Consider the following 19,269-nt stretch of genomic DNA (forward strand, 5'->3'; position numbering starts at 1 on the left):
CCCCCATATTTCATAAACCAGCACCGGGCTCTGCGCCTGGTCCTGGTTCCAAAAAATACGGGGGACAAAAAGCGTAGGGGTCCCCCGTATTTTTGAAACCAGCACCGGGCTCCACTAGCCAGGTACATAATGCCACAGCCGGGGGACACTTTTATAGTGGTCCCTGCGGCCCTGGCATTACATACCCTACTAGTCACCCCTGGCCGGGGTACCCTGGAGGAGTGGGAACCCCTTAAATCAAGGGGTCCCCCCTCCAGCCACCCAAGGGCCAGGGGTGAAGCCCGAGGCTGTCCCCCCCATCCAAGGGCGGCGGATGGGGGGCTGATAGCCTTTTGAAAAAATATGTGAATATTGTTTTTAGTAGCAGTACTACAAGTCCCAGCAAGCCTCCCCGCAAGCTGGCACTTGGAGAACCACAAGCACCAGCATGCGGTGGAAAACCGGGCCCGCTGGTACCTGTAGTACTACTACAAAAAAATACACCAAAAAAAACAGGACACACACACCGTGAAAGTATAATTTTATTACATGCATGCACACCTCCAAACATACATACTTACCTATGTTCACACGAGGCTCTGTCCTCTTGTCCCTGTAGAATCCTTGGGGTAAATTATGAAAAAAATTATACTCACATAATCCAGTGTAGAATCTGACCTTTGTATAATCCACGTACTTGGCAAAATAATAAAACGGAAACCCGACCACGCACTGAAAGGGGTCCCATGTTTACACATGGGACCCCTTTCCCCGACTGCCAGGACCCCCCCTGACTCCTGTCAAAGAGGGTCCCTCCAGCTGTCATCCTAATGCAAATCCCTCCCACTGCCAAATTTTTCACTGTTATTGACCTCTGCTCCGCTTTCTTTTCGGTACCTCTGCACCCTGACAGCCAATATTTGTTTGCATTCACATACAGAGGAGTCCAATACACGTGGACTCGATTACCCCAAGGTTTCATAGATAGTCCAAGTATATTTTCTCAGGCTTTGCATGATTGTTTACAGTCTTTCCAACCAGACAGTGGATCAGTATTGATACAGTATGTGGACGATTTATTACTGTGTTCAGATTCACTGGAAGCATCTCTGAAGGATACGAAACAGCTCCTGTTTCATCTTTCAGACACCGGACACAAGGTGTCCAAAGACAAGTTGCAATTATGCCAAACTAAGGTAAAATATTTGGGACACTGTCTAACACAAGGACTGAGACACCTGACCGCTGATAGAATCCAAGCAATTAGAGACATGACCCTGCCACAAACCCAGCAACAGATCAGAACGTTTTTAGGAATGTGTGGGTATTGCCGTAATTGGATCCCAGGGTTTTCCATTTTAGCGTTACCTTTGCAGGAAATGGTCTCCTCAAACAAACCTGATAGGATTTCGCATACAGACGAGTCTGAAACAGCATTTGAGAGACTCAAACAGTGCCTAACGCAGGCACCAGCACTAGGTATGCCAGACTATGGGAAACCCTTTGAACTATACGGAACAGAAAGTGCTGGTTGCGCGGCAGGTGTACTAACCCAAAAACACGGTGATGCCAGCAGGCCAGTTGCATACTACAGTGCTCAGCTAGACACGGTAGCGCGATCCCTCCCCACATGCTTGCGAAGCGTTGCTGCGATAGCATTGCTAGTGACAAAAAGCGAAGACGTCGTGCTAGGCCACAACCTCACAATCCATACGCCACATGCAGTATCAGCCTTATTGAATTCTGCCCAAACCAGACACGTCTCATCAGCGAGATTTACAAGATGGGAATTGGCACTAATGGCCCCCGTAAACATCACCATAAGGAGATGCAGTGCATTAAATCCTGCAACGTATCTCCCAGGTGTGCCTGGTCAGGCACAAAGGGTGGAAGGTGAGTGATGGAGAAGGAGGATTTAATACAAAGGAAGATACACATGATTGTATGGAATATTTGACCCAAAATTTTACCGCAAGGCCTGACATCAGTGACAACCCACTGGAAGATGCAGAACTCACGTTCTACACGGACGGTAGTTGCCATAGACAGTCAGACTCGGGAGACTTGTGTACTGGATACGCAGTCGTAGATGACCAAGACACCATAGAAGCGGAACCGCTAGGCCCACCTCACTCAGCCCAGGTTGCTGAACTGGTCGCCCTAACCAGAGCATGTGAATTGGCTAAGGGTAAGTCAGCCAATATCTACACCGATTCTAGATACGCATTCGGGGTAGTCCATGATTTTGGAGCCCTATGGCGCCTCAGAAATTTCATGACGGCAGCTGGTACAGCGGTAGCGCATGCAGCTCACATAAAAAGGCTTCTAACAGCGATACAGGAACCCGACAGAGTGGCTGTTATCAAATGTAAAGCACACACATATAGCCAAGACCCGGTATCACTTGGTAACAGCCGAGCAGACGAAGCTGCTAAGTTAGCAGCTGCTACCCCCATACAGACAGACACCACACAATTAATGGTATTTAATACCATTAACACACAGAAGTTGTGTGAAATGCAAAATTTGTGTTCCACACAGGAAAAGGCAGTCTGGAAGGCAAAGGGATGTGGCCAGGAGTCTTCAGGACTCTGGACGGATGGACATGGTAAACCAGTGGCCCCCAGAGCATATCTTCCATGTCTGGCTGAAGCAGCTCACGGGCTGACTCATCTAGGCAAGGAAGGGATGTGCAAATTGGTAAGAGCCTATTGGTGCGCCCCAGGATTCTCCTCTCATGCGAGTAAAAGAGCAATGTCATGCCTTACCTGTTTGAGAAAGAATATTGGAAAGGCAATACCTACAGAACCATCCCATATCCCACCTGCCGGCGGCCCTTTCCAGGTAATACAAATTGATTTTATACAATTACCCCCTTGTCGGAATTTGAAATATGTACTTGTTTGTATAGATGTTTTCTCGAATTGGGTCGAAGCATTTCCTGCAGCTACAAATACCGCTATGTTTACAGCTAAGAAAATTGTGCAGGAATTTGTATGTAGATATGGTATCCCTAGAATAATCGAAAGTGATAGGGGTACCCATTTTACAGGTGATGTCTTTCAAGGAATGTGTAAGTTGATGGGAATTGATAGCAAGCTGCACACTCCGTACCGTCCACAGGCGAGTGCGAAGGTCGAAAGAGTGAACAGCACTATTAAAAATAAATTGAGTAAAGTGATGGCAGAGACAGGATTGACATGGCCAGAAGCTTTACCCATTGTACTGTACAGTATCAGAACCACTCCCAGGTCCCCTCTTAATCTGTCTCCCTTTGAAATCTTGTTTGGTCGACAACCGCATGTCATGATTAACCCTCAGGATGATTTGAAATGTAACAATGAAGTAACTGTAAAGTACTTGATTAACATGAGTAAACAGTTAAGGAATCAAAATGATAATCTGAAGTTGGTGATTCCTGATCTACCTGATAGTAATTGTCATGACATTGAACCTGGGGATTATGTAATGATACGGAATTTTCTACGCTCAGGTTGCCTTATTGACAGATGGGAAGGACCATACCAGGTCTTATTGACTAGCACTACAGCACTGAAGGTTGCTGAGAGAGAGACTTGGGTCCATTCATCCCACTGCAAGAAGGTTGCTGATCCAGAGAAGTCCCGTGATAAGGAACAGACGGTAGAGGTTGTATCACTGGAGTGTCTGTTCCAGGAGGACTGAGGCGGCACCTGAGCCTTGAAGACCGAGAGCTGTTGTCGACTCCCCACTCCCTTTTATTGTTTTTCTCCACTTCCCATCCCCTCTCCCTCAAATTTATTTTTCCTCCTTCTCATTCTTCTCCGTTTCCTCCTATAAGATGGACTTGCCCCAAGAGACTGTGATCCGGATTTTCCTGTTGACCATGATGTTGACCAGAGCAGTCTGTTCCGGCGAGAGTACCATGGAGGTCGATAGAGGTTCTGGAATGGGTTCTGATGATAAAGATGGAGGCGTAGTTTTCCAAGATCAACCTAACCAACAAGCAAAGGCGAGTATCAGAAAACGATCCGATAGCATTGACCATAGAAGAAATTGTGACGGATTGTTAGCTGAAGAAAACTGTATCTGTAGGCTCTGTAACAATGTCATTGAAGATGGGTGCATTAAGAAATGCCAATCCAGTTTTAATATCCATATGGACCGGCATCCATTGAGTGACTATCACTCCTTAGTGGGTAATGTGTTAAACAAAACAGATTGTTGGGTATGCTCTCAAGTACCTCAAGGTCATAGCAAATCAGGGCTAGTACCATTTCCTTTAACGATAGGGGAGGTACTTGAGTTAAATGGTGGGAGACCGGTGGACAGGAGGTTTAATATCTCCAGCCCTCCTAGTTTGAAGCTCCACCAATACCATGTGGATAGGTCCGTATTATGTTTCAACATCTCCAATCCCAGAAAGCCGGGAAATTGGGAAGTGTCATGGAGTAACCACACCATGACCTTTTCGCATAGAGCAGATAGAATGCCTACAGATACAGAGCTTGTACGCCACATAGCCAGTAGAGGAAAATCTTTCCGGTATAGGTACACCTTAGGAAATAGGATTACGAGAGTTGGAGAAGTATCACCAGGATACTGTGCACATATCGTACAACCTGATACGTGTATTAAGCAGATGGAAGAATTAGGGTTAGGAGATTTCACCTGGAAGGTGTGTAATATGGTTATGTCCTTCTCCGTCCCATATGTTCTCCCCGATGATGCATATTTCATATGCGGGAGAAAGGCGTACAAGTGGCTTGCCCCAAACTCTGAAGGATTGTGTTATATTGGAAAAGTATTGCCTGAAGTAATGACTGTAACACATGATAAAATGAAAGACATACATCGTGGTGCCCAAGCTCCTTATACTCACACCCACTACGAGCACGTTGTTAAAAGGCACCTGATAGAGAAGACAGAGCATCCGGCCTCTGATCTGATAAGTGAATCCACCGGGATTCAATTCTTAATCGCGTTAGATTTCACCCGCACCGCTAGAGGAGTGCTAAATTATAAATACATATCGGCGCTCGCAAATTTGTTAGATAATATCACTGAAATGTATGATGACACGTTTAGATATACTGGAAGGGAACTTCAAGCTTATAAAACAGAACTGGTGCAGCATAGAATGGTTCTTAATTACCTCACAGCAGTGACAGGTGGATATTGTGTTACATTGGCAACACAGTACGGCGTGAAGTGTTGCACGTATATCACAAATAGCACCGAGGATCCGGTCGAGGTCATAGACCAAAAGATGGACGATATTCTCCAATTGAAGTGGGAATTTCGCCGAAAACACAATCTCACTCTTGCTGCTGTAGGTAATGAGCTGACTGGTTGGGTGTCATGGTTGAACCCGCGAAATTGGTTCTCTGGTTTGGGAGACTGGGCTCAAGGAGTCATAATGGATGTTGGGAAGTTTCTCCTATGTATCTTAGGTGTTATCATAACGATCGGTTTGATATTTAGATGCGGTCAGGCTTTAATGAGGTGCAATCGTCGTACTAAGGTAATGAGTTTGAGGAGTGAGGAAACTGTAATTAACCTGGATTTGATTTATGACCCAATGATAGAAACAATGATGTGATGAAAATGCGATTTCTACGGTCCGTTTCTTTCACCTGTTTTTCTGGTTTTTCTCCAAGATAAAAAGACCCACTTGGACGAGGAAGTTGACGAGACGCTATACAGACAACGGATAGACCAAAGAAGAAGTTTTGACCACTTGAGATATGGACATTTGATGAACTTTGCCATGGATCCCCAGTTTCCCTAGAATTCTTAAACTTACGCTAGCCCAACATTTTTTGTAAATCTAATGGCATTGACAAAGCTTTTTGCTCACCCCTAATGGGCAACACAGCGCAAAGAAGACGACTTTCAACTGATACCGAACAAAAACTTCAACCGACAGATGTACATTAACCTGACATAGAATACCACCGCATTTACCGTAATTATGTCTTTTCTTCATTTCTACAACCCTCAGGTAATGACACACATAGTATAGGGAATACAGGCACAGATATCAGCAATCACATATTCCCCCATTCATGTATCATCAACTAAAATGTGCTCCCCATTTTGTTCAAAACCCGAAAAGAGCTCGGTAAAGTTTGACAGCCCATCCACAGACCCGTACCACGGGATAAGAAGGAATTCAAATGTATACTTCGCAATACCTCGAAGCTTGATTTACAACACGTACGGCACGATGATACATGACCCCCCAAACACGGATTCATACACACATGCTTCTGCTATCTCACTAGGTCATACCCTCTTCACACCTACTCCGCTCTCCTCCCTTACCCAACCATGGAAATGAATTAACCCCTAACATATATTTTTCTCCTTTTGAAATGTTTTCAGGAAGTGGCAGTTATTATTGACTGCCAAAGGGTGGACTGTCAAAGTCAGAAAAATATCTCTATGCACACTACCATATTTGCACCCCACACAGGTCCGTGCTGCGCATGCGTACGCTCTCCCGTACGTGCGCATACTCACAGTCGCGGGCACCCACAGGCGCATGGTATGCGTATTTACGGTAGAGTTTATGTGGTTGTAGCGTGCGACTCAATCATTACATATTTTCACTTATAATGTATTTTGTAGATCATGGTCCCTTTGATAGATTCTGAAAGTTTGGTTAATATAGAATGTTTATGAACAGAGGAATCCCTCTTTGTTTGATACGAAGGGTCAGACAGGAGTAATACAGTGGTGTTTAGTATCCATCGGAAGAATATTTAATTAGAAATATTCCGGTGTTGGTTTGAAGCAGATCAATCGCTCGTGCGAATAGTTATGGACATAAGAAGTTTATGAACATTTACTTTATTTGCACTTTATTACCCATGCGGCGGGAAACCCAGTTTCCCTCCCACCTGAGCAGTTGGAAATAGTCACAGCCCACCTGTATGAATCAACCTATGACCTTTTGTTATAATGCGAAGCCGAATTCCTATGTCCAATGAACAATGAGATTGTAGGGACCATTGAATTGTATTGTGTGTGGGGCATAAATAGGCAGGCCGACCGTATCCAGTTCTCTCTCTTCAACGGTTCTCATTGCTGATAATCGGGAGCTGGATATCGAGGCGCATGCGATCGTTCCCCTTGTGCGTAAGTTTTCTCCGTAATCATATTGTCTTACTGTGAGCCATCTCTCTCTCTCTCTCTATCTCTCTCTCTCTACTCTTTCTCTCGTATTTTCCTTAAATTGTATTGTATTGTATTTCCTGTGTAGTTTATCTGGTTAGTTGGTTTATGTTATATTGTAGTGTATCATTTGTACTGTGATTCCTTTTGCAAGTATAATAGTTATAATACATATAATAGGTTTCGGACCCTAAGCCCAGGTATCTGTGTATTCTTTATAAGGGTTAAGTATTCTCTGAGCGTCGGTGACGCTCAAGCAGCTTTGTAGTTAATCAGGTTACACCAGGTTGCACTTACACTCTGTCTCTACACTAAGGTATACTGTGTATCTCACTGTTAAAGGTATAGATATAAAGGTTTAAACGTTGTAAGCGTCTGCACCGCTGGTGATCTCCTCGTGGTCCCGAGCGTACGCTACGCTATAGCGAATCATCACGTTAGTCGGCAGCCAATAGCGTGCCTGCCTGTGATCACTGGGCCGTAAGCGAACGTGACGCTTGAGCGTCTCGACTACGGTTGAGCGATCGCTACACAACTTGCGTACCCTTACGGTACTTCTTACGTAGACAGCGTACAGTGTTCTTAGACCTCTTAAGGGTTATATATACGATAAATATTCAGCTTTATCACAGGGGTTAAAGACGCTGTTGAGTTGTAGAACTCTGGACCGCAGAGAGATATCTGGAACCGGTGCAACGAACTGGCACCTGGAAACGAACTGGCACCTGGAAATGCCGGAGACACTGGAGTACAACTGCAGAGATCCTTGCCGGGAACAAGAGCGCTGGCATCCACATCAGGGAAAGATACTCAGGCACTGAAGCTCTGTCCGGCGTCTGACTTTGTATTCCCCGCCACCGCTGAATTGGCGGAGCAGTCTGATGATGTCACCTGCCCCCCGTCCTCATGATGCCGGGTGTCATGGCGGCGCCCATGCCCCGGAGAACCACCGGGAGCCGCGCCAGCCAGGCGCCGGAGCCCGTGGCCCACCGACGGCAGAGGCCGCAACACCGACCAGCAGACACGCAGGGGTAAGCGCGGCGAACGCCGCCTCTGGTGTGTGACAGTACCCCCTCCTCCAGGAGTGGCCCCTGGACACTTTCCAGGTTTTGTTGGATGTCTGGAATGGAACATCCGCACCAGTCGGGGAGCCGTAACCTCAGTAGCTTTGACCCAGCACCTTTCCTCGGGGCCAAAACCTTTCCATTCCACCAAATACTGTAGATTCTTGTGAAGATAGCGAGAATCAAGAATAGCTTTTATCTCAAAGTCCGTACCTTCTTCAGCCTCTGCAGAGGTTGGCCTTGGGCACTTGGAATGAAACCGATTCAAAACAAGAGGGCGAAGCAGAGAGACATGAAAGGAATTTGGTATCCGGAGATGGGAAGGCAATCCCAATTTGCAGACAACCGGATTCAAGACTTGTAACACGGGGTAAGGACCAATGAACCTTGGAGCGAACTTCATTGTGGGCACCTTTAAACGGAGATTGCGGTTAGAGAGCCATACCCTGTCACCAACCTTGTATTGAGGAGCTGGCCGTCGCTTCCTATCCGCAAAGAACTTATAGCGGCCAGAAACTCTCTTGAGGTTGGCATGAATTCGGCTCCAGATTTGGCTGAAATGCCGGAGAGTAGAGGATGCAGCAGGAACTTCTTCTGGAGGACAAATGGGTAATTCTGGAACTTGGGGATGAAATCCATAATTAATGAAAAATGGAGACTCACCAGTCGAGGAATGATATAGATGATTATGGGCGAACTCAGCCCAAGGCAACAACTCCACCCAGTTATCTTGTGAGGGGGAGAGGTAAATACGGAGAAAAGTCTCTAAATCTTGATTGACGCATTCAGTTTGCCCATTGGTCTGTGGATGGTAAGCGGATGAAAACTTGAGTTTTATTTGTAGGGCCGTGCAGAGGGCTCTCCAGAATCTTGCCGTAAATTGTACCCCTCGATCAGAGACTATTTCCAGAGGTAACCTGTGCAGGTGGAAGTGTTCCCGAATGAATAACAAAGCCAACTTAGAAGCTGATGGTAATCCGGTCAACGGAACAAAATGTGCCATCTTAGAGAATCGGTCGATAATCACCCAGACGGTGTTATGACCCTTAGAGAGAGGCAGTTCAGTAACAAAGTCCATAGAAATATGAGTCCAAGGCCTCTTAGGAATGGATAATGGGTGCAACAACCCCGCAGGAGGCAGACGAAGAATTTTGTGCTGAGCACATTGAGGACACGAGTTGACATACTCTTGAACGTCCTTCTTCATAGTGTCCCACCAGTAAGATCTTCGTAGAAATTCCCACATCTTCTGAGCTCCAGGATGGCCAGAAAACTTGGAAATGTGAGCCCACTGCAACAATCTTGGTCGAAATTTAGCTGGCAACGACATTCTTCCAGGAGGAGGACCCAACGCGGTGGGAGCCGCAGAAATGGAAACTGGACTGAGGATCAACGCCTTTTCAACGGAACTCTCCTCATCCGAAGCCATTAAAGAACGGGATAGGGCATCCGCCTTGGTGTTAAGAGTTCCAGCCCGGTACTTAATGACAAACGAAAATCGGGCAAAGAAGAGCGCCCATCTTGCTAAACGGGGATTCAAGCACTGGGCCGTCTTGAGATGCAGCAATTTCTTGTGATCCGTAAAAATCGCAATTAGGTGTTTAGCACCTTCCAAAAGATATCTCCATTCTTCCAAGGCAGATTTTATTGCCAACAGCTCTTTGTCTCCAATGGTGTAATTTAGTTCAGCAGGAGAGAACTTGCGAGAATGGAAACCACAAGGATGTAACTTCCCATCTGGAGCGTACTGCGAAAGTACGGCACCAATGCCTACCGTAAAAGCATCAACCTCCAGAAAGAATGGTTTTTGAAAGTCTGGTTGCTGAAGTACCGGAGTGGTCATAAAGGCTGCCTTCAACTGAGCGAACGCTGCTACAGCTTCAGAGGACCAATGACTTGGGTCAGCCCCCTTCTTGGTTAGGGCAGTAATAGGCGCCACGATAGTAGAGAAACCCCTTATGAATTTCCGGTAGTAATTTGCGAACCCTAGAAATCGTTGCACCGCTTTCAAGGAAAGAGGCTGAGTCCAATCCCGAATAGCAGAAAGTTTCTCCGGATCCATACGCAACTCCATGCCTGAAATAATGTAACCCAGAAATGGAATAGAGGGGACCTCAAAGGTGCACTTGGAAATCTTGCCATAAAGATGGTTCTCTCGCAACCGAAGGAGTACCTCCTTAACTTGTATTCTGTGCTCAGTGAGATTCTTTGAAAATATCAGGATTTAGGTATAACATGTCCCGAAAGACTTCATTAATGAATCCCTGGATGATGGTGGGGGCGTTGCTGAGGCCAAACGGCATTACCAGGTACTCATAATGCCCGTCCGTAGTATTGAAGGCCGTCTTCCATTCGTCCCCTTGTCGGATACGTATCTAGTTATAAGCTCCCCTTAAGTCGAGCTTAGTGAAGACTCGAGCTCCGCGAACTCTATCAAAAGCTCCGTGATGAGTGGCAGAGGATACTTATTCTTAATGGTGACTTCATTTAGACCACGATAGTCGATACATGGCCTCAGGCCTCCGTCTTTTTTCTTCACAAAGAAGAAGCCTGCTCCCGCTGGGGAAGTAGAGGGGCGGATGAATCCCTTCTGCAGATTAGACTTGATATATTCTGACATGGCTTGTGTCTCTGGTACTGACAAAGGATAGGTATGACCTCGAGGTGGCATTTTCCCCGGAATGAGCTCAATAGGACAGTCCCAGGGTCTATGCGGTGGTAACTTATCGGCCGCCTGTTCCGAGAACACATCTGTAAATTCCCGATAAGCCTCAGGAATGAGCTCATTGTCCGACTTGGACGAAACACGAAGCGGGTAGACAGGAATAAGACAATTCGAGTGTCAGAATGGACTCCAAGAAATTATCTGTGTCGACCTCCAGTCGACGTGAGGGTTGTGAAGCTTGAGCCAGGGAAGACCAAGGACGAGATCGTGAGGCATCTCCTGAATCACAAGGAACTCCAGATGTTCTTGGTGCAAAGCTCCCACCTGCAGCTTGATTGGCATAGTACAACTTGTAATTAGAGCATTAGGAATTTGGGCACCATTAATAGCAGTTATCGTAATAGGTCGTTCGACCGACTGTAACTTCAAACCCAGATTCTGGGCGCAGGAAAGGGAAATAAAATTCCCCGCAGCTCCTAAGTCCAACAGTGCCTTAACAGTTTTGACTTCAGACTCAGAAGACAGAGATACAGAGAGTAGACAGTCCACTGCCGGAGAAGATTGAGAAACAACCCCTAGCTTGACTTCTCCAGAACAAGCTAGGACTGCCTGTTTCCCGGGCGAGACTTGCAGGACTTGAGAAAATGATCTGCGGCTCCACAGTAGAGGCAAAGTCTACCCTCACGACGACGCTGACGCTCTTCTGGGGACAGCCGAGACCGATTAATCTGCATGGGTTCGTCTGGACTTGAATTAACTGTTTGCTTAGAAGGAAGAGATCGGAGTCTCGACCGGTCAGACCAACTACGTTCACCACCTCGTTCCTGCATGCGAAGATCCACCTTTACACAGAGTGAGATCAACTGTTCCAAGGAATCTGGCAGATCTCTAGTAATCAATTCGTCTTTCAAACGATCCGAGAGCCCGTTCCAAAAAGCAGCCCGAAGGGAATCATTATTCCAGCTCAGTTCAAAAGCTATAGTTTGAAAGTGAATTACATACTGTCCCACTGTACGAGAGCCTTGTCGAACTCGAAGCAAATCAGCTGAGGCAGCAGTCGTCCTGCCGGGCTCATCAAAGATCCTTCGGAATGACACAATGAAGTTGATATAACTAGAAACTAACGGGTCTGATCGCTCCCATAACGGTGACACCCACTCCAACGCTGAACCCTCAAGCAAAGAGATAATGTATGCCACTTTAGACCGATCAGTAGGGAAGTTATGTGAGAGGAGTTCGAAATGTACCTCACACTGATTGAGGAATCCACGGCAATTTTTCGGATTCCCGTTATAACGAGGATGAGTGGGAAGCTGAAGGCGTGACCTGGTTCCAGACAAGGAGGGAACATTGCCAGAGACAACCACTGGAGCGGATACTGGAACTGGAGCTGAAACCACTGAAGACAGCGAAGTCTGGATTTGATCCAGCCGGCCAGATAATTCCTGGAGATAATGCATCACCTGATTCCGTGCTGTTTCCTGACTCTGTACTCGGGAAACCAGGTACTGCATGGTATTTGCCTCTGGGTTCCGATTCCCCGGGTCCATGTGGCCTGAGTATACTGTCACTGGCCTAGGCTGAGGGTGTTGTGAACTCGGGGATTCTTCAGATGGTTGGGAAGAGGAACCACAACTGAGCCGGAAAAGGGGTGGCCTAATATAGGATTTCCTCATACAGGACGCTGACAGTGGAGTTTGATGAAATATAGAAGAACTTTATTGCAGGGAAAAAACAACTTAAAGTCATATGTCAAAGAGGAATTAATGAGGGAATGTCCAGACCCACTGAAGGGTTTTGTGAGCAATGATAACTGAGGAAACTGTGGGTGATGCTTAAAAGTTACTGATAACTTGAGGAGCTTGTAAATAATGATTAAAGGCACAGATGGATAAAGAACTTGTGAGCGGAGGTGAAGACACTGGTAAATTGAAGAACTTAAGTGCAGAGGTTTAGGACGCTGATGATTTGAGGAACTTAAGTGCAGTGGTTTAAGACGCTGTTGATTTGTAGGACTTGTGAACGGTGACTGAGACGATGATGATGTAAAGAACTGAAGTGCAGGGGTTAAAGACGCTGTTGAGTTGTAGAACTTGTGATCGGTGACTGAGACGCTGATGATGTGAAGAACTGAAGTGCAGGGGTTTAAGACGCTGTTGAATTGTAAAACTTGTGAACGTAGACTGAGACGCTGATGATGTGAAGAACTGAAGTGCAGGGGTTTGAGACGCTGGTGACTCCTAGAACTTGAGAACGGTGATTTAGGCCCGCAGACCACGCTGATTCCTAGGAGCACTGGTGATTGGACCGCAGAGAGATATACCGGCCGCTAAATACACTGGAACCGGTGCAACGAACTGGCACCTGGAAATGCCGGAGACACTGGAGTACAACTGCAGAGATCCTTGCCGGGAACAAGAGCGCTGGCATCCACGTCAGGGAAAGACGATACTCAGGCACTGAAGCTCTGTCCGGCGTCTGACTTTGTATTCCCCGCCACCGCTGGATTGGCAGAGCAGTCTGATGACGTCACCTGCCCCCCGTCCACGTGATGCCGGGTGTCATGGCGGCGCCCATGTCCCGGAGAACCACTGGGAGCCGCGCCAGCCAGGCGCCGGAGCCCGTGGCCCACCGACGGCAGAGGCCGCAACACCGACCAGTAGACACGCAGGGGTAAGCGCGGCGAACGCCACCTCTGGTGTGTGACAGACTTGACACAAATGAATACTGGAATTGTATGTTAATCCAAAAAAAACTTGATGAAAAGGAGTTAAATACAGTTGCTACAAAGCATGCTTACATACAGCACATAGGCGTGATCCCATGTGTTCTCCATATGTATTCAGAATCACAGTTGCATATGTTGAAAGATTTGCAAGCAGCGGCGCAATGTTTTCTGTACCTAGACGCAACTGGCTCTGTAGTAATGAAACCAAAAGACATTCAAAACAAAATTCTGTACTACACACTCTGTATTTCTTTGACCAGTGAAACAAGATCCACCATCCCTGTTGCAGAAATGCTGTCTTCAGATCAGAGCACACCAACTATTCAGCATTGGCTATCCTGTTTATGTCGTGATTTTTTTAAAGTATGCAGGAGAAAGCTTAGGCCACAAAAGGTTGAAATCGATTTTAGCTGGGCTCTAATCCATGCATCAACACAGACTTTCAATCAAAACAACATAATGGACTATTTAAAGAAATGTATCCTCATTTGCGAAGGAAAAATATTGTGTAATTTTACAATTCTCCATATATGTGCTGCACACATGATGAAACTCATGAGCATCAAGCTGTCAAAATTGAAGGCAAGCAAAGCCACAAAACAATTTTTCCTTTACTCATTTGCATTACTACAAAATGCAGGTAGTCTTGGTGAAATTGAAATTCAACTATTACGGATGACGTATGTTTTCTCAGTGCAGAAAGAAACAAATGCATGCAAAACACACATTGCAGAATTGAATGAAGCCATCAACATTCAGAAAATTGAAGGGATTGAAAACATTACAGAGACTGGGACAAATTAAAATTTGGGTAATGAACCAAATGAAGAATGGAATATCAACAGGAATTCACCATTTTCAAAGAAATTTTCTAAAATGTTCACACAAACAAAAACAAAAGCAGGTGATGATGATGATGATGATGATAGTGCAACAGCAGCTGATAATGTGCTATACTGTCCAGCATTAATAACCCTGCTTCAGGCATATATTGCCACAATCCCATTATGGAGTGGAATAATGTAAAAAAATCTAAGTCTTCTCAAAACTCGTGACACTAATGCAACAGTTGAAAATTGGTTCAGAACTACGAAAAAGGTGATTTTAAATGATAGACTTCATCGAAGCCCAGGAGATTTTCTACAGTGTATGTATGAGTTTTTGCAGGGAAGAATGAGAGAAATTGGTTTGAAGTTTTTCAAATGTGTACAAAAATTGGAGAATGAAAAATATCAAAGTGATAGACCAGAACAGGAACATCTTACCCAGTTAGAAAAATGGCAGAAAAGAAAAAAATAGGTAAGAGTAAACAGGCCAAATACTACCAGCCGCCAACACCAAAATCTACAAAACAAGTGTCTCATGCAAACTGTCCAGCTTGGCCCGGGAAAGGGAAACTTGGAAAAAAGACAATTATCCTACGCAATACATGTACCGTTGACAATTTGCTTTTTATAACTCATATGGCAATAAGGAAATATGATTGGATATTAAATGAATTAAATGGTCTAAAAACACAGGATTCAAGCATCAATACATTACTGAAGGTTCATCAGCATTTTCAGAGGAAAGATTGGATTAAAGGAAAAATTGAATGGTTAAAGCAACTAAACAGATTTAGAGGCCGAACTGTGTGGGACGCATATGGAAGTGAAGAGGATTTTGTTGTATGTTGTTTAAATTATCTACTTACAACAACAGTTGAGTCTATCTGCAGTGGACCTCTCTGCCCAGAGCCAGTTACCAATAGATTCACCAATCTTCTTGAAATTTGGTAAGAATGTTTTCTTTTTCTTTCTTTCTAGCATTAAATATATGTTTGAGATATTTGTCGACAGTCATTATGTAGACATTCATCATGTCGACATGGTCATAGTGTAAAAATTGACCATGTCAACATTCCATGAAGACAGTGATGAAATGTTGACAAATTACAATGTTAACATATCATTCTTGGTGGCCCAGTAGCGACGTACTGGCTCCTTGTGGCTGCAGCAACTCTACCACAGCTTAGAGGACACGATGGTCATGTGACTGTAACTTCGGCTGCAGTTCTCTGATCTTCCATGATTTACTTCCCTATCCATAACACCACCCCCTTTCAATCGTACCCTATTCCCTGCAGCCTAATCCTAACACCCCCCCCCTACCCGCAACAAAACCCTAACTTTCCACCCTGCAGCATTACCCTAATGTGCGGCCAGCAGTATAACCCTAATGTTCTGAGATTGTCAACACACTGCATATTGAAATTTTGAATAATGGCATCATAACTGTTTACTTTATAAATGTTGAATTTGTCATTGTCACATTTTGACTACATTCCAAATGGGTAAAGGTTTTGTATTGCATTTTAGTTATATAACATTTTAGGTAAAAGTAATTGTTCAATGAAAACAATGGAATTGCCCCAATCATTTTCCTGAAACATGGCAATAGCATTCCAAGCCATCATTATCCTATATAATAAAATTCTAAAATGGCCTACACATGGGGCGACTTCAGCACTTAAGCACAGATCGCTCAGCACACATGCTAGTCAGATTATTTAGAAAATAGGTACAAATCACTACTTGCGTAGGCCCTACAAGTCTGTTCCTCAGATAGGAACTGGGTGAGATAAGAAAAATAAGGATTAGGGGCAGATAGGGATTGGGGTGAGAGATAGGGGAGAGGGGTTGAGGTAGAGAGGTAATTCATAGAGAGTGGAGTGGTAGGGGCAGAAAGACAGTGGAGAGCGGTGCAGATTTTTTCAATATAGTATTGCATATCAATCGATATATATAACTGCTCCTAACTTTTATGGTGGGAATTTATGTGTTTTGCACACTGGTGGACACTACATGGTGGGGGTAATTCAGACCTGCTCGCTAGGCTGCGTGTGTTTGGAGCATAGCAAGCAGGTTAACGCAGCCCCTCCAAACGCACCCCCCCCCCCACTGCCCAAGCGCCTGTGCAGGGCTGCTAATGTATGTGTCAGCGCACACATCCATTCGCTTGTGCCTGCACAGAGGAGAAATCCTTTGGTTACTTACCATAGAAGGATTTCTCCTCCTGGCTCCGGCGCTTGCAGCCGCTGCGTGAGCCAGGTCTCGGAGGCTGGACGTATTTGTCCGAAATCGGTGCGGGTGCTGACGTCATGCAACATCATCCACCCACCACGAACAGGCAGGGGAATGCCTGCGTTCCCTAGGATGAGCCCAGCGTTTCTATGGGCGCGCCAGGAAATGCCGAGTCTCTACCCCGGAACACGCCCTGCCTGTCAATCAGGCAGCTATAGACCCCGCCAAATTAAAATTTTGCCAAAGGCGCTCACAGCGGAGGCCTGCACATGCGCATCAGTGCCTATGCGCATGCGCAGACCCCCACAATCGGTGACGGTGCCGAATTCGGACCTGTACGAACAGGTCTGAATCAGCCCCGGTGCCCAATGAAGTAATTCAATTGTTGCTCAGTTTGGGTTTGCACAGCCACAGGCACTGACATCAGTGCTCACAGCTCCCCAAGCTGAAAATAAAATAAAAGTGAAACGCGTGAATGCTCAAAGACGACTTTTCACAGGCAGAACAATTTACGGTGATTTTGATGGACTGGTAACTAATTCAATAAATGAATAGATTTTAAAATGTAAATTTATTTTAGCATTAACATTGTGATTTATTTTCCACAGTTGTGATGACCTTGGGAACATCCAAACTGTACTTAATACTTGGACAGATGAATATATAAGCAGTTGCAAAAGAAAACGGTAAAAAAAAATAAAAAAAACATTAAAGAAGGCAGTTTCATTATTGTGTTTTGTTTTAGATTTTAAACAACCTGATTGCACATATTAGACACATACTCACATGATGGTGCTGGAGATTTTTCAGGTGGTCACCCACACCCCCAGATTAGTGAGTAGATCTCCTGCATCCAGTCCACTTCCCTATGAAGTGAGCAGGATCGAGAGATAATACCGGGAACGGTGGTTACATATGTAAGAAATGTAAAAATTATGTCATTTAAAATCAACTTTCATAACCAATGACCCCAGTTCACAACATTTTATCTTGATGTGAGTGGGGCTTAATTACACGTGTCCTGAAGTAGTCTGCTGCATCTCCTCTCGGTTTTTTTCCTGAAGAGAATTTATAAGTAGGAAATTATGAAGAACACTAAAGTTTATAACATACATTTTATAGATTATAGAGTGGAAAGCCCCTTGGCTCACAATATCTTGGTTTCAAGAACCAAGCCGTCAAAGCCATCCAACTCAAATATGGGTGTAGACATGGAACCTGATTAAGAAGATCTTGATGTAGCTGAAGATGAGGATAAAGGAAGTTGGATGGGTCATTTAGGAAAGGGAGTAAGCTGTTAATTGATAAGTTCCAGACTCCAATAGAACAGAAACATATCTGAGAATAATTGCATCCCCCAGATTGTCGATAGAGGACAAGTCACTAAGATCTGCTTGATATTATATCCCCCCCAGTAAATCCATGCAGCATTAGAACCTTGAAAATTGCTGGATTAAAGATAGACTGCAATTTGTTCTTTTAATAGCATTTCCATACTAATAATTTAAGGGTCATTGTTCGATAGTTTCCAGCTTCTTCACTATTTCCAGTTTTATGAAGAGAGCCTACTAGTTAGTATTGATTAGTTATACTGCATTTTATTGTGGACAAATATTTGAAATGCATAACAAAAATATATATTAAGCAGAATCCATATACTGGAAAATTTTATATCATGAATATATTTTATGTTACCAGTGGAACAAGTTCTTGTGACGGGATAAGAAATTTTTCAAAAAGAGAATTCAAACATGGCTTACCATGCATATTGTTTGTTACTATTGTGAAAAAAACAACAGGTTATCCTTTGACCTGTCCCTCGCGCCATACTGTACTTCCATCTATTGTTACAGTTTCTGGGAGAAGTTAAGTTACTAATTACATTGTATAAGTATGTAAGTAACTATGTAATTAGTATGACTTGACATTTGTTTTTTACTTAAATAGTTTTGTTAAATTTAAAATCTTCATTTTTTAAAAATTTGTGCATCCTCCATGGTGCTCCTCTAAGGAGGCATCAGTCCTTTACTAAGATGGTTACTCTCTGGTATTCTGTGCATGTGTAACAGCATCTTGTAACTTTTTTCAAGCAGCAGTGTGCTACAAATGTGATACACTTAGCTCACAGATACCTTGCGTTATTCCTAGGATCAGGGCCATGTTAACGTATGGGCACACCTAGTAGCTTCACAGGTCCTACAATTCTAGGAGCCTTCAAGCAGTGGGGTGTTTGGGTATATGGGCACTGGGATAATGCCTCCGGAGCCTCTTGGTTGGCAGATAGAGAATGCTGTGTTGATTTTGAATTACACACAATTACAGTGTCTAGGCACCATTGTCTTCTGCCAGGCAGTGAATGGCTATCAGCACTCTGATTAGTGGATAGCGCCAGCCATCTACCAATCAAAGTGCTGACAGCCACTCACTGTATTGAAGCATGTGGACAGACTACACGGGACTGCAGGAGGAGGGGCCAGTTATGTTTTTTTAAATTATTACCGTCAATGGGTGAGTTAGTAATTATATTAATTTAAGCTAAACAAGTTTCTTCTTGCTAAACAAAGAACCAGAAATTGACACCTTCAACCCACTTTCAATTTCCTTTTTTCCCTA

The 19,269-nt window shown here is 44.6% G+C and overlaps 1 protein-coding gene across 1 annotated transcript in view; it reads left to right on the forward strand.

Moving 5' to 3' along the window:
* DDX20 (DEAD-box helicase 20) overlaps positions 1-19,269 on the forward strand; it is a 314,615-nt gene that overhangs the window by 110,544 nt on the left and 184,802 nt on the right. The window contains exon 2 of the mRNA XM_063955364.1: positions 17,265-17,342. The gene's annotated coding sequence lies outside the window, so the exon portion shown is untranslated. The remainder of the gene's footprint in view (positions 1-17,264; positions 17,343-19,269) is intronic.

Source organism: Pseudophryne corroboree, chromosome 2 (genome assembly GCF_028390025.1).
Source record: "Pseudophryne corroboree isolate aPseCor3 chromosome 2, aPseCor3.hap2, whole genome shotgun sequence".
NCBI classification, from domain to species: domain Eukaryota; kingdom Metazoa; phylum Chordata; class Amphibia; order Anura; family Myobatrachidae; genus Pseudophryne; species Pseudophryne corroboree.